Raw genomic sequence first — 27896 nt, forward strand, 5'->3', positions numbered from 1 at the left:
GAAAGAAGTTCTCAGTGTGCCTTTTCCTTTCCCTTTCTTTTCCCTTTCCCTTCCCTTGAAATCTAAGACCTTGGATTATTAATTCCTGCTCTTTGTTGTTCCAAAGAGATGGTGGTCCTCCTGCAGCCTTTGCAGTGTCTCACAGCTCCAAGAGAGCACAGACCAGGTCAGAACATGGATATAGTCATTGAGTATTAATGTCTAATTATTATACGTGGTTTTCAGAGGGAGACTTTCTTTTAACATGAAATAGATATTTATATGCCTTTCTAAAATGTCACAGACTGTGTGTAGATTCAGGAAGACTGTAGGAATGTTGATAAGTACATACTAAAGAGGATGTGGTTAAAGTCACATTTTGAAATAACTTTTCCACCATAAGGATTATTATCTACTGCCTTCCTTTTAATTGATGGCTTTTATTCTTATGTATCAACTTTTGTCAGTATCTCTGGAATGTATTTGTAAATATATTTGCCAAAGTTATATATTGGATAATTTCTATGTTTCTAGTATGTCTGAAATGATCTCATACAAACGGTAATTAAAAATTAACATGATACCTGAATTGCATGTTCCTATCAGCTTTCAAACATCTTACTAGAAAATACGTTTTTTAGTTTTATTATGTATTTTATTTAAATTACTTTTTAATAAATTACTAATTACAAGTTTGTTTAAATTGACCTGAGGAAAATAAGCATATGTAGTAAAGGGAACTGGCTAAAACTATTAGTTTGTGTTAGATTATTATGAAGGATTTTCACACTAGCAGCCATTACAAAACTCAACCAATCCAATAGCATGGGGAAGCCTGTGGTTTTCAAGTAGTTGGGGTGTGTTGAAAGGAAAAGATTATAGAAGAGGCTTGGGGGAAATAAATGAGGGGGGAAAAGAGGTTGATTTTTTTGTTTGGTGTATTAACTAGTTGACAATTTAGACTATATATATTTCACTGTCTTCCTGTGACTGGTTAGGATTAAATTAAAGATGTCTTAGAAAAGAAGAAAAATGTCTTAGATTCTTAGATATGATGCGTTTCCACCTGGCGATTATCATAGACCTCGCTCTGTAGAGTGCTAAGTCTTTAATCTAGTTTCCTCTACAGAGAAATGGAACATGACTGAAGCAGACATTTACACTATGGCAGATTTCAGGAGGTCTGTGGGTTTTCAGCAGTGTCTCACAAACACAGTGCAAATGACAAAGTGTTTCTTGAGATAACACTTCACCTATGTTAATTTCTGAACTTGTATAATTACTAAAAGCACTTGGAAAAAATAACTTTTCCCATGATTTTTCTGCTGATGATTTTGGTTGACTACCTTACTATACAAGTATGTTCTTATTGCACATACTGTGTAGAGCACTTCATAATAATAGAAAACAGCAGGACACAAGGGGGCATCATACTGTCCTTCTTCCTTTTGTTTGTGCTTTCTGCCATCTTGGTAGGAGGTCTCCTTTTTATGTGTATTTCTCCATACTTAGGAACTGAATGTAACTTTTGTCTGTTTATGGGTTTTGCAGCATTTGGAAGATGACACTTTCCCACTGCACCGAATGCTTTACTGTTCTGCATGAATGATGTACACAGTGTTGGGGTATATATATTATTTTTCACCAGAAATACCCCTCCAGTGCTGTGAGCCCTGCTTTGTTTGGAAAGAGGTAGAAGAGAGGGAAATACAGAATCTGCCATCTCCCTGCTAGGCTTTCCTGTCTTCAAAGAACCATCAGAGCAGCCCATTACTTTCACGTATTGCCAGTACATTGTTGCAGGCTGGGTCCTGGGGGCCTGTCGGACCCCCAGTTTCTGCTGGCAACAAGGCCAGATAAACATCCTGGGGGAGAGCCGCCATCTGGGGCTTCCGGCAGTCTCCAGCCAGGGGTAACCCTTAGGGGCATGGGCAGGGGTTTTAGGTGACCAGCTCTTTCAGCAGCATTTTCTGCTCTGTGATCAGCTCTGTTCAGCCTAGCCAGCTCCTTTCGTGGTCCCCCTGCCGACACAGATGTTATAAATTTGTATTGTGATATTGGCTTTCGCAGATGAATATTATATGTTAAATACTTTTTAGCTATGTATGTACTCTTTCCTTGCTAACAAGTCTTAAGCTTAAAAGAATTTCCTAGGTACAAGGCAAGGAAACCCCAGAGGGCAAGGACAGTGGGGCCCAAGCTCTTATCAAGAGAACAATAGAGGCCAAACTGTTATCAGCGGAAGATATGAAACCCAGCTGTCCTCAGGGGAAGGATGACTGCCCCGGACTGTTATCTGCCCTGACCATTTGCAAAAAGAAAGGAAACCAAACTCCAGAAAAATGCTGACCAGCAAGAATAATGATGACCAGCAAAAAATATATGCTGACCAGCAGAAAATAAAACTGTGAAGAGCATGATCCAAGAAGGCAGAACCAGGGAGGGGACATGCTTGAATATGCATTAACCCCTCACAGCAAGGAGGGGATAAAAAGGAGATCCCTGGGATACCAGGTGTGCTCTTGGCAGCGCGCCAAGGCACCCGGCCGTTTTAACCCTTTGCTTTATTTCTTATGTCTCCTAATTGTCTTTTATTTATATCAAATTCTTTTTATAATTTATTAAGTGAATCTCGTTTTTAAGACAGACAAGAGACGGAAAGACCATATGACATTCTGCAGAGTCTTTAATGCAGGCTTCTGTGAAGGGGCCAGTGATGGTCTAACCCTGAACTGGGTAAAAGCTGGGGTTTTTATAGGGAAGAGGAGGATTGGGAAGGGGACCAATGGTCTGAGAGGGGATAAGTTGACCAATAGTTAACAGGGAGATAACATGGGTTCCTGAAGCAGGAAGGGGTCCACAGCTTAGTCACAGTGACTAGGCAGTTTTGTCTTATCTTAGGGGACAGATCTCCAGGGAGGATGCCTGTCGGAGGACTGGGCCTCTCCACAACTTCTCTCTCTGTATATAGTAAAAAGCCATTCCCTATAGCTCTTTTGAAGCAATGAAGGCATGAGAACATAGCTAATACAACAATAATCAATAAAAGTCCACAAAATTCCCTTAACTAAAGATGACACCCATCCCATTAGTCCCCATTGACTGAGAAGGTCATTGACCCAGTCCAGGGTGTTTTGCACTTTTAAGTCCTTCACTAGTTCCTTCAGTTTCTGGATGTTCACGTGGACGAATTCTGAAATTGAAGAGAGGTTGAAGCAGCACATCCATTCAAAGTCCTTGCAGCCATGTCTGAGTAGTAGGAAGTCGATTGCTACTTGATTCTGTAGAGAGGTGTGTCTAGTGGTCTCCTCGTCTTTTAAGAGATCACTCAGGGCAGCAGATGTTACATTGGCCTGCTTGCTAAGCCAACACTCCAGGTGATTTATGTCACCAAGGGCTTTAGCTGTGGCTACCCATGGGTAAAACAGGGAAGCCACAACTCGCTTTCCTAGGTTCCAGTTGTAAATTTGGCTGTCACAATTTTCATTGAATTCTGAACAGGATCTTTTTTGACATGCCAATTCGGTTTTTTGTTTGCAATTATGTAACAATGTGATATTTGGGGTGAGGATAGATAGCTTGCCAAAGCTACAGAGACCCCTCTGGAGACGTGAGGGGATTCCAGCCCAAACTCCATCACCACAGATAAAAACATTCCCCAGGGCAACACTTTGGGGTGGAGAGAGGACACAGAAAGTGTGCCACTGGTGTAATTATACCAATTCAAATTATTGTAGGCTTTGCTAATTGGTGATATATCTTTTCTGTATGTGTTTTTTGCCTGGTCAATTCCTGGGCAATGATCACTTGGTCGTCTAAAATAAAATTTTACACAGTATGTTGCTTTGGAGGACCCCAGCAGATCCAATTCTTGGGGTTCCTCCAGAGCATTTGGCAGAATTTTTGTCCACTCATGCCAAGTGTCTACCAGATTGGGTCTCTTAGCTGTGTTGTGGAGGAGCTCTGAATTAGAGAGGGGCCAGTCAGTCATCTGCTACCATGGGAATCCCTACCAGACACGTGGAAAGTGGGTTGTCAACACTGCTCACAAGTTATGGACACAAGTTATCTTGTTTCAGTGTCCTTGCTAGGGTCAACCAAACATTATGGTTAGGCTGTGGGCTAATCCAGCCGAAGGTGGGTGACATGGTGAAGAGCAGCAGTGAGATCAGCACCAACAGAGATAATTTTCATCTTTAGACAAGGATGGGGCTTCTCACAGGGAATATGAGCAAGATTTGTTATCCTTATGGTGGAGAGGGGAGGTTTAAGGTTTTCTCCCTTGTCTCTTTTCTCCATTCTTTCCCCCCTTTTTCTGTTTACTAAAAACTGAGGATGGGGGAGATGGTATAGGGTTCAAGAAGGTTGTGGCATAGGTTGAGGAATGGGGACACGAGTGTTTTTAGGGAAAAAGGATAACAACATATAAACCAGGCAACAATTTGTGGCCAGGCTGTGTCTGGCCTATGGCTTGGCTGATGGCAGCAGCATCTTGTTCAGCTTTCTGTTTTGTGTGCTGCCGTGTGACGGGATGTTCTTCTCTGTGGTTTGTGGATGCTCGGCGATGCCTTCGTTTCCATGCTGACGTGGTTCATTTTGTGTAGGTCTTGTATTTGACTTAGGAGGATTCTTGTTAATGTCCGTGGGGGCAGCGTTTGCAGTGCTGGATGCCGGGTTTTGCAAAGGAACAGCGGCAGTAGCTGTTGCTATGGCAGCAGAAGCCGCGTTGGGCGGGGGTAGAAGCGGCAGGGGGGAAAAGTCGCGGTGGCGGGGGAAGGTGGTGGTGGTGGTGGAGGGAGAAGCCGTGGCGGGGAGAAATGCAGCGGGGGAGACGGGAGCACCGGGGAGGTGGGGCACGGGAGGGACGGCGGGAGGGGCGGGTGTACCCAAGGGCGCGCCGGGAGTGGGCACGGGCAGGACGGGAGCCGTGCACACCGCGCGGATCGGCAGTGGGGCCGTGGGCCCGCCGGGAAGGGGTGGTACCGGGCCGCACTCGCGCTGTGCCGCCGCGGGGGGTGGCACCGCATTCAACTCACACAATGCCGCTGCCAGGGGTGGCAGGGCGGCCGTGTGTGAGTGGGGGTGTTCTGGGATAGGGGGGGGAACGGGGGCTTTCCGTGGTACACGACGGTGCGGGGTAAGGATAGGGACAGGGTGTGGTGGGGTGTGGGGGAGCAGGATACACAGCGGGAGTGGGGGGAAGGGGAGCGGTGGATATAGGAACAGCAGGAGTGAGTGTGACGCGGGTCCTACACTCCCTGCCCCAGAAAGCGGGACGGGGGAGGAGGGGGCGGCTCCCAGCGGGAGCGGGGCGGATCCCCTGCTCTCTGGTCCTGGAAGCGGGGTGGGGGTTGGCACTGAGGAGTGTGCCTGGAGGGGGAGGGGGGTGGGTCGACGTGGAAGAACCGGTTTTGCAAGGTCAGAGTCAGATACATTAGCATTTGAATACTGGGGTGGATACGATATATTACAGCAATGGGGGTTGTAGAGAGAGTTTTTAAAGTGAGAAGACTTTTTTTTCTACAGTTTTAGGTATAATGTGAAACAAGGGAATAAAACGCGTGACAGAAATCTGCGTTAGCTTGACATGCATAAATCCTGGCTCCAACACTATCCCAGAAAGAGTTGAGATGAGTAGAATATCCGTTAAAGTCAGTAAAATTCTCAGCGAACCAGTGAACAAATGCTTTTAGGTTAGTCTTAGAGAGATTCCCTTTAGAGAAAGAACTTCTTAGGAGATAGGAATTGTAGAATTTGGGAATATACGTCTCTCTCAGTACGGGAATTCTGAAATTTTCCTAATTTTAACCCCATACATAACATACAAAAGGTTAAGTCTCGATCCCAGCCCAGCAGAAAGAAGAGAAAAAAAAACCCCAAAAATACCCAAAAGAAATAAAGTAGCGCTCAGAAAAGGCTAAGTTAACTCACAACTCTCATTTTCGTCGGGTCAAAATTAAACTGCTGGGTGGGGTGTCAGCTTTTTGTTCTAGTCCTCAGGGCTTCTTCTCCTAGATGTGAGGGTGTTAGAACTGCCCCTTCAGATACTCCCTGTAGAAAGAGGGTGTCTTTGGAGGAGTGACGAATCCAAATAGCATTTTCTGTCCCGAGGCTGTGTGTCGCTGTTGGACATGAAATAAAGAGCGTGGATTGTATGCAACAGGCAGAGCGAGAATCATCAGGTTTATTTTCCGAACTTTTCAGCTTCTTTATAGGGTGTTATGATACACATTTAACATGAGTGGTAAAGGGAACACCACCTCTCGTCCCATTGGTGGAACAAGAGAAAAACACTCAGCACAGCTGTACAGAATTGTTTTGAGAAAAAATGAAGTTATTTACAAAACTGGTCCTTGAGAAAAAATGTTCTCAAGAGACTTTCCCTTGGGAACAGACCAGCCACTGACAGGCTGGGAACTCTCTCAGAAAATCAGGTCCACAGCTGCGCTCTGTGGAGACGACGCTCTGATCCCCTGGGCTTCAGGTGGAGGTTCCAGGAGCTGTTCTGGTATCACATTGTTGCAGGCTGGGTCTTAGGGCCCTGTCCGACCCCCAGCTTCTGCTGGCAACAAGGCCAGATAAACATCCTGGGGGAGAGCCGCCATCTGGGGCTTCCGGCAGTCTCCAGCCAGGGGTAACCCTTAGGGGCATGGGCAGGGGTTTTAGGTGACCAGGTCTTTCAGCAGCATTTTCTGCTCTGTGATCAGCTCTGTTCAGCCTAGCCAGCTCCTTTCGTGGTCCCCCTGCCGACACAGACAAGAGACGGAAAGACCATATGACATTCTGCAGAGTCTTTAATGCAGGCTTCAGCGAAGGGGGCCAGTGATGATCTAACCACTGATCTGGGCAAAAGCTGGGGTTTTTATAGGGAAGGGGAGGATTGGGAAGGGGACCAGTGGTCTGAGAGGGGATAAGATGACCAATAGTTAACAGGGAGATAACATGGGTTCCTGAAGCAGGAAGGGGTCCACAGCTTAGTCACAGTGACTAGGCAGTTTTGTCTTATCTTAGGGGATTGATCTCCAGGGAGGATGCCTGTCGGAGGACTGGGCCTCCTCCACGGTACATCACTCTAGAGAAGGTGGGTGTCTCATTTGAAACACACCACTTTATCTTTTCAAAGATCTTTCTCAAAGCCTTGTGGACTGTATGCTTCTGCTCTCACCAAAGAGCTGCAGAAATATCCAACTGTGTAATCTCCTCTCCCTCCGTCTTCCTGGGAGAATGATGGGCAAGGAATTCCAATAAAGCTTCTCTTGTGCTTAGGTAATTAGGCTCTATATGTCCAGGTGTTATAAATTTGTATTGTGATATTGGCTTTCGCAGATGAATATTATATGTTAAATACTTTTTAGCTATGTATGTACTTTTTTCTTGTTAACAAGTTTTAAGTTTAAAAGAATTTCCTAGATACAAGGCAAAGAAACCCCAGAGGGCAAGGACACTGGGGCCCAAGCTGCTTATCAGGAGAACAATAGAGCCCAAACTGTTATCAGCATAAGATGTGAAGCCCAGCTGCCCTCTAAGGAAGGATAAGAGGCCCAGATGGTTATCAACAAGTGACCATTTGCAAAAGAAAGGAAACCAAACTCCAAAATAATGCTCATCAGCAAGAATAATGATGACCAGCAAAAATAGTGCTGACCAGCAGAAAATAAAAATCTTCTAAATAGGTGGAACCAGGGAGGGGACATGCTAAATACTTCTTGAAAAAGTTTGAATATGCATAAAATCCTCACAGCAAGTGGGGATAAAAAGAGTGTTCCCAAGATACCAGGTGTGTTCCTGGCAACCTGCCAGGGCACCCGGCCTTTTTAACCCTTTGCTTTATTTCTTTTGTCTCCTAATTGTCTTTTTGTTTATATTAAATTATTTTTATAATTTATTAAGTGAATCTCGTTTTTAATACAGGCATATTCGTGGGACCGAAGAGCCAAATGAAGGCTCATGCTCCTGGGACTCAGGAATTTACCTTTCAACCTCGTAAACTTATCCCTGGAAGAGACCTGTTTTTTCACTTGGAGATTTTGGTGTGCAGAATGAAAACTTCTAAGTGTTAGAATAGTCATTCCACAGACTTTCACTGAGTTATGAATCCCTCTCCCTAAGTCAAGATGCTTCTCCCAATTCTCTCTCCCCCAGCACAACAGAAATATTTGCTTCAGTAAATCCCTTGACTGCATTGTCTGTTCTGTGGCCCCTACTGTACCATACCTGAACTGTTCAAGATCTTCCATGAATTTTCTTTGTGCTCACAACAGTTAGAGAAAATTGATACTTAGAAAATTTATACTGAGAAAACATTAAAACAACTGAGGCTTATAGAGCACAGTGAGGGAACATTGCCAGTGCTGTCCTGGCTCCCCATGTAGGATGTCCTACCTATGGGAAGCTGCAGCTGCTATTCCATCTTACCTTAACTTTCTGAACAAGGGTGGAGAGGAAGCAAGAAGAAAGAGACATTTCGGTAGTGATTGCAACATATAGTGGTAGGCAAATTCCCTCTCCCTGCTCTGTGACAAGCATGGTGTAGGTCACAAAGTGCTGCAATCTTTAGCAGGGGTTTTTGGGCTGTTTTTAAAAAAAATGTCATCTTTGCTGTCATGTCTTCCTCCTTCGCTGAACAGGGACTGACTAATTAGCAGTGGTTCAGCAGCAGATGCTATTGTGAAAAGGGTTGGATGGTGATTTAACTGGGAATAAAATTGTCTTAAAGGTCCAGGCAGACATTTTCAGGCTGTGTTGGCTGGTGCATGAAAACAGCCCACACAGTCATGAAGGGTGAACCCCTTTGCATGTAAACGGCTGCTCCTCTTCCAAGATGATACCTATGTCCTTCTAGTTGCATCCTGCATTAGTCCTCACTGGTGTATTAAAAGCAATGATGGTGTTGACTGATCTACTTACTCAAATTTTCTACCAGGAGAATATAATGCCAGAGCTAATGGTAGTTTGTTACCTGTCACTCCTCCAAAGACAATTAGCAAACAATCAACATTAGTTGTTTTCTTCTCAGTCTGAAATCATATTAAATTGTATTAGTCATGTAAAAAGCTATATTGTTTTGAAATAAATATTTATCAACATATCTTATGTGGTTTATTTTTAGTCTGCTGATATGTTTGACTGCTATCTCATATGACTGTGACATTTGTAAACAGAGCAAGGAGGGTGTGTCACTGCTCTTTAGGTTGGTATTTTTCTGTTAATTGTTATCAGATCATGATATTCACTTATTGAACCCTTAAATCTAATTTTAATAATGCAGACAGGAGAGCTATAACTTGAGTTCTTGTGGTTATCTGCTCTTTCAGTTGTTTTTAGTTTGTTTTGCAGAGGAATGATTCAAGTGTGTAAATGAAGAGGACTAGTGCTATTTGAGGTGCCTGAACTTCAGTTATTGCTGTAGAGGAGCAGTGGCCTTCCAAGTGCCCTGTGCCATTATCTCAGCCCAGTGAAGACCTGTTAGACGCCCAGAAGTGGCTAAATTGTGTTGGACATCTTGTAAGGCAATGTCCCTCACCCTAGGTTTCTGCCAGCTGTTTCCTGTGGGTGTCACCAGGGAGATACCTTCAGCACCCAGCCATCTGCTGATGCCTTGTGAGGAGATCCTCATGCCTCCCACTGAGCAGGCACAGGCTCAATCCTCTCAGCTACTCCCCAGCTACTGGATCACTCACTGCAAGCTTGGTGATTTGGGCATCCTACAGAGAATGATGTACAAAGGGATTTCTTTCTCTCTGATACTATTCAGGAAAGCTTCCTCACATGTATGAGAAAATAGAGTGGTCTTGCCAGCAGAAGTAGGGAAGAGTCTAGAAGTGTTAGGTTAAAACTGCCATGCTTTGATGTGTAATGAATTTGGCTTTTTATACATAACTGAAATATATCTATGTAAGTCAGATATATCCATTGGTTGGAGGCTCCTAGAGCTATCCAGCAGAAGACCAGTGAGCAGTTTGGAGGCACAGGAGCTGCAGTGACGGTGGGCTGTGGGAGGCCATTGTGACACCCAAGAAAGCAGTTTGGCCTCTTGCATTCCTCCTTGTTTCTAATGATAAACTGTAGAGACAGATTTACTGCAGTACTTTCTCATACTGAACTGTTTTTCTCCATAGTAACTTTTGCAGCTGTCACAGGAGTGGAATGAGTTTTGAGTCTGGGGGATGTGTTCTCTGAGGTGATGTTCAGGAGTTAGGCTGGAATTTAATACACCAAACAAGTGGCTGAAGCCACCAGTGGGGACATTTGTGCAGTCATCACACAGCACTGGACATAGTGTGAAATTCTGTCAGGCCTCTCTGAAGGACACAGGTCTGGCAATGCAGCATGGACATCTCATTTAGGTACTTCTCACCAGTTGCACCCAGGAGAGAGACAAGAGCTGCCTTGGTAGTACATGTCCTAGGTATGGGACTGCTGCCTTCTGCTTGTGCCACTGTATCACAGCTGGGGAGTCAGTGGGATGCAGAGATCCTGCACCTGCAGCTTATGATTTTTTCCCTAGCTGCAATTCTGATTTCTGCTCTGAGCCTTTAGCAAGGCTGTTGTGAGTGAAAATCAGCTCTTTGGAGCAATGCAGAGGAAAGAGAGATGGGGCTTCATATCTGATCTCTTGGAGGCTTTCAATCCAGCTCTTTGCCCCAAGAAATCTGCAATCAAATGCCAAGGGGTTTACAGAAAAGCTGACCTTTTATGTCCTTTTAGATCAGGGTGGTTCCAAGGAGATTACCAATGAGAAACATAAACTTAACATGAAACGAGAAACCTGCTGGGGACAGGTGGCTCCTAAGAGCTCTCTTCCCTCCACAGAGGGATGGGTCTACCGTGGGTTGGCTCACTGTCCTCCACACCACTGCTCACAGGTGCTATTCCTGGCACATCCTTTCAGGCTGCAGAGTGGTGCAAAACAGTGGGCTGTTCCATGTATGGCCAGGCTTCCCAGGAAACAAATTTAACTGACTAACAAATTTAATTTGGTGGTGTTTCCAAAATAAATCAAGGGATCTGTCCTCACTCATCTCTATTTTCATCCTGCCACAGATTGCCACACACCTTCTCAGCTCTTGTGAGCACCCAGATGTGTCATCCAGACTGTGCTGTATCAGAGCAAGTGCTTAATGTGCCTTTTCTAGCCTGGCTGATTTTGGTAAAAATTTGCCCTTATGCTGTTGCAGGAAGATTTAAGTTCCTAAATCCCTTTGTCTGCTTAAAAAAATCATAAGCTGCAGAAGTAGAGATCTTAAGTAGATCTAACTTAGTAGATGCAACTGCCAGTTATGGAAAATGAATGAAAAAACCCCAAAGAAATGTCAATGATTGAGACAGTTTGTTGCCTAGGAGAGGAGGATTTTTGGGATGCCAGAGTTCCTGCTGCATTAAAGATATGCAATGGCAGACCAGCAAAGCAAGAGAGAGACAGAGGGCCTTGTCACTGTGTCATATTGATGACTTGTTTCTTACCTCAGCTGGGGTGAGTGGATGGTGTCTGTCACCTTTGCTTGACAAACTCCTGGTCACCAAACAACAACGTGATAGTTAAAACCCTTCAGAATTATTTTACATGGCATGCATTTGCCCATGTTTATTGTAATTTTTTTAAACAGAAGTGCTTAGGTAGTCTCTTATTTCAAGAAGGAATTCCTCCAGTGTTCCAGCCTGTATGAGATCGGGGAACTGCTTGGAGGCACCTGTGCCAGCAGGGAGATGTGTGCTTGGCACACAGCCCAAATTCTCTTGGTTTATAGAGCATCCTGACTGGCCCTCCTGCAGTTCCAGCCAAGCTGAGAATGGTAGGAAGAGCCACACTCTATTCCCTGAGAAATGGAGACTTTAAAATTCATGTCAGTGCCATCATTCAGCTCTGCGTAGCTAAAGATAAATGCTAATCGTCAAGGCCTTTCTCAGTATGAATGGGCATACATCAACTCCTGAAACATGCACTTGCTGATTTAGTTAAAAAATAAACAAATCAATTCTTGGGCTTTTGAGCATTTAAGATTCCTCAAGTAAGCAATAGATTTTTTAGAAGAAAAAACTTATTAGGAGGCAATCCAGTGAGTCCCATTAGGAATAGTAGAAGCACTAGGAGACCCAGACCCAAATCTTAGTTTTGCCATAATTTCCCAATATATTCCTAAATAAAACCAACTAAATAATTTGTTAGACCAGAATTATCTTTCAGTGTATTCACAGTATATCTTTCCAATAAACCCAAAATGATGATAGGTTTGTTAAAGCAGGAATAAAATTCACCTTGCTGATGGGGTAATGTGATAACTAACTAGACAAAATGCTTTTGTAATGGTTTTGCACCAGTGGAAAGGCATGTGCTGCTAGTTCACTGGTTCTCTGAAATGACAGAGGAGAATAGTATGTCTGGAAAAAAGCAGTTGCTGAAATAACCCTGTAGTGCACCTACAATGATTGAGTGAAAGGATGATACTATCCTCATAATATTTTTTTATCTGTCTGCAGTGAAATGAGAGGGCTGATGGAGAGGCACTGCCTGATAAGCACTCCTGCTGTACAGTGAGATTTTGGTTGCTGGAGGTGGAGTCCCACTCTACGAGATTAAAATGGATACTGGAAGAAAAGAATAGGGAAGGTCCCAAACAGAGGCACTACTTTTCAAATAATCAAACAAAACACCAAAGTGTTGTAGTGCATTAAGAAATATGGTATAATCCTGAGATATACCCCCTGAGCTGCAGAGTACTAGTTCCTTCCCCTGACTCCTCCTTCGTAGTTTTTCCCTGTTGGTTGTAACATGTAACTCTTCCCCCTCTCCCTCACTTCAAAAGGCAGCGCGGGATCAGACTTCCTCTTTTCTGCACTGGATTTCCCTGAATAAAGCTGGGACACCATCCCAGGAAGAAGAGGGCCTCGTTTTTATTCCTTTAGTTCTCGCTATTAGTATCTTCCCCCTCTCTCTCTGGGCAGCGGCTGGGTGGACTGCAGTCACAGGGAGGCTGGGGAACATATAGTAATAGCAGTTGGTGCCCTGGTGTGAGGAGTCCTTTTGGAGCTCCGTACGAACGACTGGAAATCCACAAGTAGGATTTGTAAGTCTTATCGAGGATAATCAATTACATTGCGAGACACATGCTGTTTCTATACAGCTGTAAGTTCACAAGGGAGGAGTTGATAGCCCTTTGAATCATCAGAGGGTCGGCTCCAGAATGAAGGGGACCTTCTTTGCACTGCCAGGAACACCAGGAGACACAAGGAATGGTAAGCAGTTGCATGCAAGCGGGCGAGTGACCGTGCTGCCAGCGAATGTCACTGCGGGCGAGCACGCACACAGCCAGAAGTGGTGCTGTGCAGCGGCCCCCACTCAGCGGTGGAGTGGCTCTGAGCATGGTCCACGGAGGTGGTGCACGCAGCGGCAGGGGGGGGCCCCGGGTGGCGCAAGCAGCGGGTGGCGTGGAGACGCGTGGCTGCAGCACGAGGTTTCCTGGCGTGGCGTGTGGGCGCCACATGGGACATCCACTTGGCAGAGGCGCGTGGGCACTGCGTGGAGGCCACGTGACCTGGCAGCTTGGCGCAGGGGAGGGGCGGCAGCGCTTCACCCCCTCATGGCCTTGGCCATGTGTTTTTTTAGCGGCTCAGCAGAAGTGGCTGCAGCTGGGTTTAGCGGTTTGTGTCTTACTCCGGTGTGTGGGGAGGGAGCCTAACTGAGCGAAACCTGCCACTCCTGGCTTTGTTGCTTTTGCAGTGAAAGAAGATAAAAACGAGTTTTGCTAACAGCTTTTTAACAGCAGAAATGGGATCACAGCTGTCTGCACCCCAAAAGAATTTTGAATCCAAATTACAAGATTTCTTAAGTACCACAGATTAAGATTTCTAGAAACAAGTTGAAACATTTTATCTCATGGTTGTCTCATAACTTCCCACAGCTTGACATGCTAGATGTAGATTGTGTTCATGAATGAGATAGGATTGGAAACTTGTTAACCCTTAAAGTAGAGGAGGGAAACAGATCTGCTTCAAAATATCTCCCATTTTTTCTTTTAATTTGGAAAGAACTGGTTAACAGAGAAGGAGAAGCGAAGAGGGAGCCACCGCAGTTTCTATTGGTTTCCCCTAACCCTTCTTCCGAATTCTGCTCCTGAGCTGAAAAAGACACATGGAACAGACCAAGAAACACAGGAAATGCACCTTGACAATGCCATTCCTGGTTCCATGTGTCTCCTTCAGCCCCCTATCCCTGATAGTGCTGTGCAGACTATCAGGGGTCTTTCCCTGTACCCTCCTATCCCTACTGTTAAAGGCAATGAACTCCCCTATCCCCACCTGGCTGGATGGTGCTGGCCATGTGCCAGCAGGCCACATGGGGGGACCTCCATCGTACTTCCCCTTCCCCTAACCCCTTCTGCCCACCTGTCCCCACCCACAACCCCTTCCTTCCCTTGGACATTCCTCCCCCCTCCACCATGCTCCCACCCTGTGTGACGTCACCCTGCCACCCTGCCTCCAGATGTTGCAATCCCGGTTCCCATGCCCCCTCCCCCTGTCCCCGCAGGGGGGTGGGGGTGTGAGAGATGGCTCTGCCCCCTGCTGCTGCGGTGGACAGGGCGAGGGGTGTCCCCCCGGCCCTGGCCCCCTGGGGCAGGGGGAATGGGTCCCCTCCCAGCTCCTGTGGGGGTGGGGCTGGGTCCCTCCCCAGACCTGGTGGTGGGGCGGGGCCCCCTGGGCCCAGCGTGGGTGGGGGTGGGTGGGGAAACCCAGGAGATATGGGCCCTGGGGAAGATGAAGATATGCTTTCAGCTACTCCTGTAATATACACTGGTAAAAGAAGAATTAAAGTACATTACCAACCCTTCTCTTACCAAAATATAAACAAGATTTGCAAGGTACAAAGGGAATTTGGTAGAGATAGTGAAGTACTGAAAGGGATGATAAGGGCTACATTAAAATCTCAGGATTCAGTTCCTGCTCATCTCAAAGACCTATTCTGGTGTCTCTTAACTCCCTCCAAGTTTGATCTTTGGGAAAGCTTATGGAAAAAGTCCTTTAAAAACTGCCTAGGGGAGCTTAAGCAAAACACTCAGGATGCACAAGATGCAGAGAAGAATGAAATCACTTTAGAACATCTATGTGGGGAAGGAGTGTGGGATAAACCTGAAGACCAAGTGCAGGTACTAACAAAATCTACTGCAGATAAGATCTGTGATGTAGCAAAAAAGATTTTTAGCCAATTGCCAACAGCTGAAACTCAAGTCAGCTATGTTAATATTAAACAGCTTCCATCAGAAAGTTTTTTGCAGTTTGTTGATCAGCCTCAAGTGCAAATAGAGAGGCAGGTAGAAGGACCAGTGGCCCAGATGGAACTAATTAAGGAGATGGCTCAGAGGAATGTCAATGAGGCCTGCTGCAGAGTGGTCCTGGGACTGCCCATTAATCCTCCACCCACTATAGCAGAGATGATAGGAGCATGTGCCAAGAAAGCAGATATGTACATTGCACACGACAAGAAGCCAGGACTGACAAATCCAAGGACTGTGGCAGCAGCAGCACCAGGAATGAACAAGCCACAGATGCCATGAGAACAGCTCCAGCATATCATCTTCCAGTGCAAGAGGCCAGGACATTTTGCCAGATTGCCCTCAAAGCCAGCACCAAAAGGAACACCGAAAAGAAGCTGCAGCCAATAAACAAAAAAAACCAGAAATGAAATGCTTTCCCTTCCAGTGCAAAGACACAAATGAAGCGGGCCAAAAAATAAAAAAATCCTCTATTTTAATTGAAAAGGCAGAGAAAGGGAAGCAGGGCATGGGACTGCAGAAAAACAATTGTGGGGAACGCATACCTAACAAGATCTAGCAGCCTCAAAAGCAATCCAGACTTGTAACTGCTGAAGCTTTTCTTTTCAGGTCTACTCATTGGACAGTCATTGGAGTGGACCTGCAGGACAATTCACAAGACATGGCAGGACTGGATAGTAGGTATTTTGTTGTTGGGGACACAGAACACACACCCATGGAGATTGAGGTGGCTCCCGTGACAATTAAGGGACACCTAACATACCTCACTCTCTTGGTGTGTTGCCCTCAGCCACCTTGCTATTTGATCAAGGGCCAAATCATAGCCTAGGTGATCCCTATCCCAGCAGAGGTCCCAGTAGATGGCAAAGCAGCAGGAGTCTACCGGGCAGAAGTGGTTGGCGAGGATAGACCCATCATGGAATGCAACCTAACCCATGGATAAGATCATCTCCAAGTGGAAGGGTTGATTGACATGGGGACAGATTTGTCTATCATACCCGAAAGGGTGTGGCCTTCACACTGGGACTTGCAACCCCTGGCGGGCAAACTACAAGGTGTTGGAGGGGTAAAATTGGAAAAAATCTCTAAGAACATTGTTTAGATCAAGGGCCCGGACAGAAGACTGGCTAGTGTCCGTCCATTTGTCACTGACTACGAGTGTCCCCTGTGGGGGAGAGACATGATGTCCCAGTGGGGAGTCAAACTAACAATTCCTGAGACTCCCCAGGGTTTTCAGGGGGGGGGCACTGTTGAGCGCCCCACCCAAAAGTTAGCGTGGCTGGATGATAATCCAGTCTGGGTAAATCAGTGGCCACTCAGTGCTGCCTTCTGTGAGGCAGATGGCCTGGTTCAGGAACGGCACGGTGACCAATCCCAGGTCACTCGGTCCATCTGCACACAACACCAGTGTGGTAGACGGCAAAATGGCATTTATTGGTGAAGAGTTTGACACTTTATAACCTGGGTTCACAGTGTCACTCCCATCTGCTTTCATCACAGCTAGGTGCTATTGGCTAATTATGGGGGTAATTACCATAAGCTACTGAGGAGGGGCGTGACTCTATCTTTCCGTACATCACGACATCTTCTGACCACCGGACCCTAGCTGCCCACATTTCCCCCCCTCCTTATGCTTAACTAAATTTGCTAGAATATAAGGTGTATTAGTCTTGAAAGTTCTAACATTATTTTATCTATATCTGTCTTTAAACATTTTATCTAACTTATCTATACTATGAAAAGTTTTAAGAGTAGATATAACAGATGTGAGTAAAAATATAAGGTGCACTATACTTAACTAAAAAGGCTAAAAACTTATAAAATAGAGACCACAGTTTTTCATTAACAAACATAAGGCACACTGAGCAGGTGGTGACTAAGTGCATTCTTAGCTGAGACAGTCCCTGTTGTTGGGTCACAAGGGCAGAGACACCTGTGGCAGCACCAGTTGCTCCCAGGCTAAGCAGCATCACTATGGTCACACCTGTCACCAGTTCTCTTTTCTGAAGTCGGGTGGGTCTCTCCACCTGCAGGTTTAACTCCTCATCTGAGTGGTACAGGACCCTGGGAACAATCACAACTTGCACACAAAAATCGTTAGAAACACCAAAGTCACAAACAGATAGGCATGGGGTAATCATTGTCGGGTCTGTGCCTATCAGCCGCTGCAGGCTGGAGCCTTGCAATTTGGGGTTTATTGGTGAATGGATCCTCTGTCCCCCATCTGTCACCCGGACCAGGAACGCCAGCGCAGCTGAAGGGACCCAGCTGGCACATGCAGCTTTTATTTCTCCCCAGTCCGTAAGAGGAGTATCTCCTCTCAGTTCTTTTTTAATATGGAGCGGGATATTTTTGTTTATCTTTGTTGTTTCCTCCTTTAAGGAATCAGTCTCGGACCACTCATCCCCGCTAGTGTCTCGGTCGGAGTCGGAACTCGACTGGCTGACCACTTCCGGGTTCTCGTGCCTTTTGGTTGGGCTCCGACCCCGCGTATGTCCCTTGTGGGCGGGTCGTTCCCTCCGTCCTGGTTTGCCCCGCCCTCTGCTCCACCCTCTGTTCTGCCCTCTGCTCCGCCCTTCGCTCCTTTCCCCCTCTCGGCTCCCCCCCCACCCTTCTCTTTCACATCCCTCTCCTGTCCTTGTTGTGCACCACCCCCGCATCTTATCTCCTTTGCTTCACCTTCTCTTTCTTTCTCACGTCCTTTATCTTTCTTGTCCTCATTCTTTTCCCAACCATGTACGCATGTCAATGCCAGCGTTTGTTCTCTGCTCCTACCAAGGACATTTTCACTTTGCTCTTTGTCTTTTTGCTTGGCGCCATCTTGGGGCACATTGGGTGGTGGTCCCTCCCTGGCTTTCCTGGCGGCACCCCTGGCTTCTTCTGTTAACTCTCTTCAGAAAGTTTCTGCTTTTTGCTGTTTCCCTATGAGCAAATCAGGATTTGGGAATTGAGGGGACGTATCGCCCTCTTGTGGCCACTTCAGCTCAGCAGAGCTGCTCTCGTCTGGGACCTGTAACATCTGTGTAGCAGCCCCGATTCCCAATTTTGGGGATTTTTTGCCGCCCTCCAAGGTTTCCTCGGCAAGGGCCTTAGTACATCTGTCCCACACCTCAGCGTGGAGAATATCTGCTGGCTGGTCTATGACCCCAATATGCAAAAGCCTTGCAACTGCAAGAGTAAAATCCTTAGGTTTACAATCGATACCCCACTGCTTATGTAATTGTGATACGACCTTCACAAGAGCTTCCATCTCCTTGTGGGTCCAGGAGCGTCCTCCCCGCTGGGCTGGTCCAGTGCTGCCCCGCCTGCCGTTCCCCTGTCCAGGCGATCTCCACTTTCCGGATTTGGTTCCTGGGTTTCGGCAGCAGTTGCTGCCTTCTGTGAGGCAGATGGCCTGGTTCAGGAACGGCACGGTGACCAATCCCAGGTCACTTGGTCCATCTGCATGCAACACCAATGTGGTAGACGGCAAAATGGCATTTATTGGTGAAGAGTTTGACACTTTATAACCTGGGTTCACAGTGTCACTCCCATCTGCTTTCATCACAGCTAGGTGCTATTGGCTAATTATGGGGGTAATTACCATAAACTATTGAGGAGGGGCGTGACTCTATCTTTCCGTACATCACGATATCTTCCGACCGCTGGACCCTAGCTGCCCACAACTCAGTAAGCAAAAGCTCAGGGCGCTCAAAGAGCTTGTGGAGGAACAATTAGCCAAAGGCCACATAGAAGAAATACCAGCCCTTCGAATTCCCCAGTCTTTCTAATAAAGAAGCCAGGGAAGGATAAGTGGCGCCTCCTTCAGGATTTGAGGGAGATAAACAAGAAAATTGAGGACATGGGGTCACTCCAACCTGGGATGCCCTCTCCAACAATGCTCCCACAAAATTGGCAATTGGCTGTCCTAGACATCAAAGACTGTTTCTTCCAAATTCCCCTACACCCAGCAGATGCACCACGGTTTGCCTTCTCAGTCCCCACAGTTAACCAGGAGGCCCAAAAGAAACAATACCACTGGAGAGTATTACCTCAGGGGATGAAGACTAGTCCCTTTAACTGCCAGTGGTATGTAGTGTCATTATTATCCCCTGTTCACGCTGAAAAAGGAGAAGCCATCATCTTACACTACATGGATGATGTGCTTGTGTACTGCCCCAATGACACTATACCCCAAAATATACTTGACCTAGTGGTTAAAGTTCTAACCTCTGTTGGATTCCAACTGCAAGAAGACAAAGTTCAAAGGATGTCACTTTGGAAATACCTGGGCCTGGAGATCACTGCGCGGACTGTGGTTCTGCAGAAATTGGAAATTTTTAGTGATCCCAAAACCCTAGGAGATCTTTCCATGTACAGGTCCTTGAACTGGGTCAGACCTTGGCTAGGTCTCAGTAATGAAGACCTGAGTCCCCTGCTCAATTTATTGAAGGGGGAGATAGAGCTGCTTTCTCCCAGGGAACTGACTCCAGAAGCAAAAACCGCTATTGAAAATGCACAAAGGGCCTTAAGAGAAAGACAGGCACATCACTTCAAGCCTGAGCTGCCTTTCAAATTTATTGTCCTGGGGAAACTACCACACTTACATGGGTTGATATTCCAATGGGCTGAAGGGCAGAGAGACTCACTCTTAATCATAGAGTGGGTCTTCCTCTCCCACCCACGATCCAAAACTATCACCAAGCCACGAGAGCTGATGGCTCAGCTGATCCAAAAGGCCAGGGTGAGGCTGCGGGATCTGGCTGGTTGTGACTTTGTGTGTATTTACCTCCCAGTCAGACTTTCTGAGAAGGGAAAGCTCGCGCCTGAGAAACTGACTAAGGAGATGTTTGAGTACCTGATGCAGAGAAATGCTTACCTCCAGTTAGCTCTGGACAGCTACAATGGGCAAATATCAGTCCATGTGCCGTCGCACAAATTGTTTCATGAGGAATTCCACCTCATTCTTCGTGAGAAAAGGAGCTGTAGGCTGCTCAAAGTTCTTACAGTGTTCACTGATGCGTCTGGGGCATCCCACAGGTCGGTGATGACTTGGAGAGATCCCCAGACTCAGCATTAGGAAGGTGATGTTGAGTTTGTGGAGGAGTCACCCCAGGTAGCCGAACTGGCTGCGGCCGTGAGAGCCTTTGAGAAGTTTTTGGAGCCAATCAATTTGGTTACTGACTCGGCCTACATAGCAGGGGTGGTGTCCAGAGCGAAGCAGGAAGTTCTCAAGGACATCAAGAACAAGCATCTCTTTAGGTTACTCTCAAAACTAATTTATTTAGTTTCAACTCGAGAGCATCCTTTCTATGTGATGCATGTGAGGTCACATACTGATTTGCCAGGCAAAATCACAGAAGGGAACTGCAAAGCTGATTCCCTTGCTGCCCCAGCTGAAAAGGTACGTCTTCCAGATGTATTCCAGCAGGCCAAGCTGAGCCACCAGCAATAACCATCAAAATGTGCCAGGACTGATCCGTCAGTTCCAGCTGACACGGGGTCAGGCTAAGGCCATTGTGGCCACCTGTCCCAGTTGCCAGCTCCAGGCTGTGCCATCGCTGGATATCGGGGATAACCCCCAAGGCCTTGGGAGCTGCGAAGTGTGGCAGACAGACATCACACGCATTCCCAGTTTTGGCACGTCAAGTATGTACATGTGAGCATTGACATATACTCAGGAGCAGTGTATGCCTCAGCCCATACCGGGGAAAAGGCTGTGCATGCCAAACAACACTTGGTACAGGCCTTTTCAGTGCTGGGGATCCCTAGGGAAATTAAAACTGATAATTGCCCATTGTATAAATCCAAAGAGTTCCTAGAATTTGTCCAGCAGTGGGGGGTGGAACATAAAAGTAGCATCCCCCACTCCCCCACAGGTCAAGCTGTGATTGAGCGTACCCACCAGACACTCAGACAAGTCTTAGCCAGGCAGAGCAGTGCAACAGTGTGGATGTCACCACAACAAATGCTCTGCAAAGCCATGTTTACTATCAATTTCCTGAACTGTTAATTTGAAAACATGAATCCCCTGGTGGCTTGGCGTTTTAACAGTAGTGATCAATTTAAGTTGTCAGCGTCTGCTGATCTTAATCAGGGACCCAGAAGCCTGGCAGACCAAGGGCCCCTATGAACTTGTTACCTGGGGGCGTGGCTATACAGGTGTGTCCACCCATACAGGCCCCTGATGGATACCTCAGAAGTGGGTAAAGCCTTTTGTTCCCAAAAACCCAGCCCCAGCGGAAGGAGATGGGAAACAAGTAACAGTTGCTTCCAAAAGAAGATGCCACTGGAAAGAGCAAGAGGAAACCTTTCTCGCCTCTGACCTGAACACCCTGGCTGTGAACATGCTTTAAAAATGTTTGTTTCCTTTCTTTTAGAGATAACCTACCTCCCACTCAAACCCATGATAAACCCTACCCCAGCTGTCAATCTGCTTATGCTGAGCAGTTTGGCAGCTGCCTGGATCTTCCCTTAGCCACGACAGAACATCTGGGTGACCCTGGCACAGACACTGCAGCAAGAGAATATCTGCTTGTCCACTGCAACAGCAAAAGGCCCTATGTCTACCTGCCTGATAGGAATCCCACTACAGGCTGGAGACTTTCCAGCCAGCTTTGACACTCCCAGGTCTAACACAGTTCCCAAAACACACAGCCCCCAGCCACGTGAAAGCCATAGGTGGTGGGCTGTAGTACAGAACCCTGTGGATGAGTGGCTACCAAAACTGCCCAAGGCAGATAAGGAACCCCAAGAATTAGAGCTATTGGGTTCTTCCCCTGCACCCTATTGTGTCCACTTCACTTACAACTCGCTGTCTGATACTAAACTATATCACCACATAATCCAGTATTGAGAAGAATTCAAAGCTAAAAAATGGTGTAGTATGCTAAGTTATGTCACGGCAGACAATCCTCTCGGCTCACATCCAAAAAAAACTCCCTAAAGGTTTATTTCTTATTTGCGGGGATAGAGCATGGGCAGGGTTCCCATCAAGGAGGGCCGTGTACTTTCAGACCGCTGTCCCTGTTAGCACCCAACCAAACCCAAATCACTAAATGGATTTGGAAAGACAATTTGACCCACAAAGTCCACAAAAGAACCACTGATATTTTGGACCCAAATTGTGATTCTGAAATTTTCCATTGGGCAAAGGCAGAAAGAATTCATGCATCCATATTTCTTCCATGGGTTGTAGCTGCCAAAGCACTAGGTGAATTAGGACATTTGGAGTGCTGGGTAGTCAAACAGGCAAATTTAACATCCACCACCCTCAGCTCCCTCCTAGAAGATGAGAAGATCACCAGGCAGGCCACGCTCCAGAACCAAGCAACCATAGATTTCCTTCTGCTGCTGCATGGACACGAATGCCAGGAATTTGAAGGACTTTGCTGCCTAAACCTGTCCTCAAAAGCTCCCAATATCCACATAGCCCTCTGAGATTTGAAAAACTTGATTGGACAAATGAAACAAGAATCCGAAGACTGGTTTAGTGAACTGTTCAAAGGCTAGGGACTCACAAGGTGGTGGACTTCCATAGTTAAAACAATCTTGTTGTTTTTTGTTGTTTTGTGCCTGATCTTTCTAGCATTTGGGATTATTCATTGCTTGATTTTAAAAGTCCTTAGCATTTTAATCTCCTCTACCTCAGAAGTCAACCACATAGAACTAGTGAACCAAAAGCAGCCTAACCAGCCCACCAATCACAAGTGGTGGACAAACTCGTGTTCTGCGTAAAAATAAGCCCAAAGCCCTGCTTTTAATTTTATATAATAAAAAAGGGTGAGGTGTTGTAGTGCATTAAGAAATACGGTATAATCCTGAGATATACCCCCTGAGCTGCAGAGTACTAGTTCCTTCCCCTGACTCCTCCTTCCTAGTTTTTCCCTGTTGGTTGTAACATGTAACTCTTCCCCCTCTCCCTCACTTCAAAAGGCAGCACGGGATCAGACTCTTCCTCTTTTCTGCACTGGATTTCCCTGAATAAAGCTGGGACACCATCCCAGGAAGAAGAGGGCCTCGTTTTTATTCCTCTAGTTCTCGCTATTAGTATCTTCCCCCTCTCTCTCTGGGCAGCGGCTGGGTGGACTGCAGTCACAGGGAGGCTGGGGAACATATAGTAATAGCACCAAAGTTTTTTGGTCAGTTTGAGGCAGCCGTAGCATTTGTTTCATGGAAACCTTTGCAGTTGATCAAGATAAGTGGTGAGTAAAATTGTGCTCTGCTCATGAAAGCACCTTCCTCCAGAGACCACTGCCAGCTCCTGATCTGCTGCTAATTAGTCTCCACCCTGTGGTGCTGAGTCATTATATTCTTTGCCCTTTTCCATGGCTGCTTTTGGTGTGGAAACTGAGACAATTATTCCCCTGCTGAAAATCATTATCATATTATCAAGTTTATCAGTACCTGTAAGCCCAAACAAAAATGGAATAGATTTTCTTTTTAGCCAGTGATCTCTGACAGGAATGTTTTGAAGTTCAGACATGTGGTGATGCAACATAGATAGAATCTGTCTAGTTTCTGTAATGTCACAAATTCTTTTATTTGTTAAAACATCAAAGCTATTAATCAGTCTTTAAAGCTACTCTCAGGAAAAGGTGGAGGGATTCCACACTCAAGGCCCTTCTCTCAGCAGCAGGTGTCTGTGTTTGTGCTTTCCTGTAGCCTACCATAAAGTGTATTGCCTCCAGCCGTGACTTCCTAGTTCATAAGAAGATTGTGCAGGACCTTGCTCTGCAACTTTCATGCATCCTCTTGTTCCATGTATCACTGGACTGAATGCCTCCATCCTCATAAGGTAAAGTTCTGTTTTGGTCTGTTTTCTCGGTAGAAGAAGAATGGGACAAGTTTCCAGGGTCACCAGTATCTTTCCCTGATATGACTGACTTCCTTGATTTGGTAGGCATTGCACAGGTCTATTCTTGACAACATGTCTTTCTTTCTGCTGAGCTGTTCTTGACTAGATCTGGTTCAGGCTTGGTACAGTGACTCAAATGGACTGGAGGGACACTTTCAGGACTTATGGAAGCAATTATCTTTAGATGACTGAGTTGGAAACTTGCTCGGTAGATTTCAAGGTAGGTTTCTGTAGCAGATGCACAAGTATCCTATAATGCCTTAACCTCTGAAATGGGACAAGAGCTCCTGCCTGTGTTCGCTGTGATGGGTACCTGCAAAGCTGTGGTGGATATGCCTAGGCAACAGAGCAAAACTTGGTCATCAAAAATTTCAATTAACAAGTAACACAGATAAGTTTCCCAAGAATCCATGTCCTGTATTGTATTTCTCCTTCCCCAATTATCTCTGAATCCAGTGTCTGCTGTTATTCTTTCTTCAGTGCTTCAGGGCTAGGTAGCATCTTACCTTTCCAAATGGGCTTGTCAATTGAAAAATGTAATTTGCCTGGATGGCATGCATATGCCTTTGTTTTTGCAGCTGGGAATCCCATGATGCACTACCTGTTGAACTCTTAGTGGGAATCAAAAACACCTAAACATGTTTGGGCAGTGCAAGGAGTGTAAGGGTGCTTTCCTAGAGGGCTGGGAGGAGTCTGCTGAGCCCTCTGCACAACAGCAAGTTCCAGCTTTTTTTCTTTGTTGTATTTCTGTGGGAATTAGGACGACTGCCATTCTGGTAGAAGCAATTCCACACAGGAGATGTACTGTGCTGATGCAGACCATGTCTAAAAATGCCATATAAATGTTGACAACTGTCAGTGACTTACTTGAAGAAAAGAAGATCATAGTAAAATAATTTCTCTGTGGCATAGCAATTATGAGATTTGGAGTAGACTAAGGATCCAGTAGCACACTGAAGACTGGTGGCATTTCCTCCTTTCTCCACATCCTTTTCTTAATATGCATCTGTTGCAATGAAATCAAAGATGCAGGAAGAGAGAAAGAGAAGAAATGTCTGCATTTGTGTGAAATGATAAAATAAAGGCAGCTTTTTTCAAACATGCTTTGTGAAATGGTTCTATGGTAACATCAAGAGTTATGAAAGGGGCAAATCTTCAGCACTAAATATTTGTTCCTTTTACAGTGTACCTTGACAAAACTCAAATTGTCTTTGATCTTACAGAACTTAGTTTACAGTACCAGGAGTTTCCTGCCATGACTCAGTGGCTGGAACAGTAATTTCTGGCTGTCATTTTTTTTCCTCTCTATTTCCAGATCTCTTTTGAAGCTTCTTAGAGTGGGTGGGGAAAGACGGGTGACAGATATAGTCCTAGTTTTTGCCCTTCCTCTTGTACCCCTGCCCTTTTTTCTCTCCTTCTTCCCCTTCTCCCCTTCTCTCTCCCTTTCTCCCCTACCATCTTCTGTTCCTTTCAGTCCTCTTATCTATCAGGTTTCCCTTTCATACATGTTCTGGACCAAATCTTACTTTCCTTTTCATTCCTACTGGTAGCATCTATGCCTGCTGATAATGCCTGGGGAATACTGAGATCATTCCCCTGCTCATTTTTTCCCCTCAGTGGTACTTTTCTACTCCAGATCAAACCTCTTAACATCCTCCCTTCCTCTGCAGTTTTCTTGCTGAGCCTGCACTGCTATAAGAAACTCTGCTACCGGCAGAGATTGATTGAGTTTTGTATAGTCTGGGCTGTATATGGTCTATGATTAAGGCTGGAATACAAGTTGGCTGGGAGATTTGGAGCAACCTGGCCTTTGTCTTTGGGTCCTCCATAGCTGGGATAATGAGTGATAATGGAGTAAGATAATGACAAGCCCCACTTTGGTGGAAATGGTCTGAATTCTGCCCACTGGCCTTGCTATCACAAGTTTCTCCTGCCTCAAAGGCTAAGAAGCAGTAGTTGATGTTTACTCCTGACCATTGTCAACATGACCTGAGATCTTCCCTGGAGCTTAGAGTGACATGCTGCTGCTGCTGCAACCTCCAGTCTAGAGGCTGGCCCAGCAGGAAGAACTGGCTCAGGGTTGGGGCAGCTAGGAACAGAGAGAGTGTTTCATCACACCAAAGGGACGGCCCTTGACACCCCATACTGAAGGAGTAAAACATATGTAGTCCTGACTGTGCCTTCTGACCCTATATAGCCTTTTGGTCTGGACAACAGAGCAAAATGACCTACTTGTCAAAATTAAGAAAAAGATTCAAGAGTCCTGATGTACTAATATCTATTTAACTCCCAGATTTTCCCAGTACTGTGTACTACTGACTCTCCTATCTTCACTATCTTCTCTTCTGGAAAGCTCTAATCCTACACCTCTGAACAGCACCCTGGGAACTTCCACATTTACAAGTCCTTCAAATTTGCAAGTGATGGTCCTGAGCCAACCTACATTGGCAAAATTATTTAGTAGTTTGAGTTGTGTAGTTTCTTTTCTGCTGAACTCTTGTGCAGGATATGAATTAGGAGCCCATATTTACTGGAAAATTTAGCTTGCTTCTGAAGCCTTGGAGTAATAATCTTGTCTCTGCTGCATGTATTCAGGAGTTGTGAATCTGGGAGACTAACAACAGACAGAGACCAAAAATAAGTTAAAAGTATTTTAGTCTAGTCAAGGCTACCTTCAGGTATGTGGAGTAGGCTGTTATTTCTCTGAGGGGACCTCTTCAGGACATATTAAGCTCAGGAATGATTTCAGATGAGCAGCTTATCTGTTACTTGCTGTAGAGATCCTGAATACTACCCTCATAGATGAGGTGTACAGCTGAGGCCAAACTGGAGCTCAGGGTGTTTGAGTCAACTGATAGCTGTCAAGGTGACCACACTCTTGCAGCCTCTTTCTGAAATTCCTCATGCTCATGTAGAAAATTTATTAGAAATGTGTGTCAGATCAAAAATGGGAGGGGACAATCCACTGACACAGTCTTCCACTTTTCCAGTGGGACGTATAAAATTTAGTAAAGTTCATGGTTCTCCTAAGCAAAACTCTTGCACTATGCCTAATCTGGAATCAGCCTAGGTCTTTTATGTCTTTGTCTGGAGAACCAGAAGATGAGTGAGACTGCAGGTGCAGAGGTTCACCTTGGCAATATTCAATGCCAGTCCATAATTTTTGTCCTACATGTTCTGTTTTGGGGACAGAAGCTATAATTAACCTTGATTTTTTTGAAATGGAATTGTAAAACTGACCCAGCTCTGGACATCACATCAGCAATATATTTCAAGCCAAAATTACTTGGAAGTCATCACAATATTTTGTTTAGGCTGTGATCTGAAGATGTTTATTGGGTAAAAAGTGTAGAAAGAATTATTACAGGGTACTGAAATTTGCCCTCAGATCAGCTGTGCAGTATTTGCCAATATGAGGTGTATTTGTGCCTTTATGACCTACATTCAGGAGAACACCTAATGGCAAAATAGAGAGCAGAGTAGAACAAACTACTTTTCATGCTGAAATACTATTAACAAGAGATATCTGTGCACAGGGACCAGACTTCTCTTTAGCTTTCAGGACTCCATTCAATTGTTTTTTAGCTGTGCTCAAGGGAAGTCTAGAGTAGTTACTTGGATGAGGAATGAGGAATGAGGAATGAGGAATGAGGAATGAGGAATGCTTTTCAGTGCTATGAAGCATAAACTAGTTGAATTTGCTTTATTTGAAACTGAAGAGGCCAACCCAACAGAAAAGGTGAATCTTTCATAAAATCTGCAATGGGACTTGGACATCTCTACTTTTGGAGAGTCTTCCTTGTCTCCATATGGAT

General features: G+C 45.6%; 2 long non-coding RNA genes and 1 pseudogene across 4 annotated transcripts in view; 1 reads left to right on the forward strand and 2 right to left on the reverse strand.

Annotated features, from left to right (window-relative positions):
• LOC148183752 (uncharacterized) overlaps positions 1-9067 on the forward strand; it is a 74259-nt gene extending 65192 nt beyond the window's left edge. For all 3 annotated transcript variants that reach the window (XR_015773226.1, XR_015773224.1, XR_015773225.1), the window contains exon 9: positions 7891-9067. This is a non-coding gene — a long non-coding RNA (uncharacterized LOC148183752). The remainder of the gene's footprint in view (positions 1-7890) is intronic.
• LOC148183753 (uncharacterized) lies at positions 2733-4918 on the reverse strand (annotated as a pseudogene).
• Positions 6426-17717, reverse strand: LOC148183754 (uncharacterized). The gene is made up of 3 exons (XR_015773227.1): positions 17230-17717; positions 15791-15885; positions 6426-6722 (listed from the first exon to the last, which is right to left on the reverse strand). It is a non-coding gene; the product is annotated as an uncharacterized LOC148183754 (long non-coding RNA).
• Between the last annotated feature and the right edge of the window lie 10179 nt (positions 17718-27896).

The sequence above is a fragment of the Pseudopodoces humilis genome, chromosome 9, assembly GCF_049639895.1.
Source record: "Pseudopodoces humilis isolate 2021_Gansu_Grassland_sample_001 chromosome 9, ASM4963989v1, whole genome shotgun sequence".
Classification (NCBI taxonomy): Eukaryota; Metazoa; Chordata; class Aves; order Passeriformes; family Paridae; genus Pseudopodoces; species Pseudopodoces humilis.